We start from the raw sequence: 2,047 nt of genomic DNA, 5'->3' as shown, positions 1-2,047 counted from the left end.
GGTGGTTCAAACCCACCAGTTGTTCCTTGGAAACTATATACTGGGTTGCTATGAATTGGAAATGACTCTACAGCATTTGTTGTTGTTGTTGTTGTTAGGTGTGATTGAGTAGGTACTGATTCATAGCGATGCTGTATATAACAAAATGAAACACTCTCTGGTCCTGTGCCAATCTCACAATTGTTGCTATGCCCGAGCCTAGTGCTGCAACCACTGTGCCAATGCATTTCATTGGGGGTCTTCCTCTTTTTTTAAGACCCTCCACTTTACCAAATATGATATCCTTCTCCAGGGACTGGTCTCTCCTCGTTATATATCCGAAGTATGACAGACGACATCTAGCCATCCTGGCTTCCAAGGAGCATTCTGGCTATACTTTTTCTGACATAGATCTGTTTGTTCTTTTGGTAGTCCATGGCACTTTAAATATTCTCCTCTAACACCATAACTCAAATGCATCAATTCTTCTATGGTCTTTCTTATTCACTGTCCAACTTTTACATTAATATGGAGTTATTGAAAATACCATGGCTTGGATCAGGTTCACCTTAGTCCTCAAATTGACACCTTTGATCTTCAACACTTTAAAGAGGTCTTGTGTAGCAAATTGGCCTAAAACAGTATGTAGTTTGATTTCTTGATTGCTGCTTCTGTGAGTGTTGATGATTGATCCAAGTAAAATGAAGTTTTTGCCAACTTCAATCTTTGCTCCATTTATATGGATGTCATTTATTAGTCCAGTGGTGAGGACTTTTATTTTCTTTACATTGACATAACATCCATACTGATGTCTGTTATCTTTGATCTTCATCAGTAAGTCTTTTAAGTCCTCTTTGCTTTAAGCAAGCAAGGTTCTATCATCTGTATATCACAGGTTGTTAATGAGTCTTCCTCCAATCCTGATGTCATATTTTTCTGCATATAACCCAGTTTCTTGGATTATTTGCTCAGTATACAGATAGAATAATTATGGTGTAAGAATACAACCCTGGCACACAACTTTTCTTATTTTAAACCATTTTCTGTTCCCTTGTTTTGTTCAAACAACTGAATCTTGGTATATGTACAGGTTCCTCACATACCTCATGAGCACACTTTAGTGCTCCAGAATACTCATTCTTTGTAATGTTGCCCATAGCTTGTCATGATCCACACAATTTTAAGCCTTTGCATAGCCAATAAAGCACAGGTAAACATCTTTCTGGTATTCTCTGCTCTGCTTTCAGCCAAGATCCATCTGACATCAACAAGGATATCTCTTGTTCCACTTCCTCTTCTGAATCCGGCTTGAAACTCTGGAAGTTCTCTGTCAGTGTATGGTTGCAGTTGTTTTTGTATTACCTTTAGTAAAATTTTACTTGTATGGGATATCAGTGATATTGTCTGATGATTTCCACATGCTGTTGGGTCATCTCTCTTTGGAATGGGCACATTGGCCCATTCTAGTCAGTTGGCCAGGTAGCTGTCTTCCTGATTTCTTGACATAGATGAGTGAGTGCCTCTAGTGCTCCATCAGTTTGTTGATGAGTTTCAGTTTGTATTCTATCAATTTCTGATGCTCTGCTTTTCTGCCAATTCCTTCAACGCACCTTCAACTTTTTCCTTCAGGATCATTGACTTGTGATCATATGCTACTCTTGATGGCACTTAATAACTACTTCAGCAAGTAAGACGTGTATGTTTTCATGTATGCTTCAGTTAAAGAGAAAATGAAAGGAATAAAAACTAAAGTATCTACTGAAAGTCATATTGAGCCTACATATTCAGTATCACTTGGAGTCAATGGATATCTTTTTCTACCACCAAAAGTGTCTCTTCATTTAGTGTCTCTCCAAAGCAGATATAGATTCTGAAGTCCTGTGATTATGACTGTGAGATGAGAGATTCCCCACTTCTCTGAATGATTTACATGAATCAAAGTGGGACCAAGTCCTAGGAAGTAACTATTAAAACACAAGAGTTTTTATTAGCCAACCCTGAGCTCAACTTAAACCTTAAATGAGAAGGCATTTAGCTATAGGGTAGTACATAATACTATTTCTAGCAT

The sequence above is a fragment of the Chrysochloris asiatica genome, unplaced genomic scaffold, assembly GCF_000296735.1.
Source record: "Chrysochloris asiatica unplaced genomic scaffold, ChrAsi1.0 scaffold00045, whole genome shotgun sequence".
NCBI lineage: Eukaryota > Metazoa > Chordata > Mammalia > Afrosoricida > Chrysochloridae > Chrysochloris > Chrysochloris asiatica.
The sequence above is the reverse complement of the archived record's forward strand: the minus strand, read 5'-3'. Positions refer to the sequence as shown.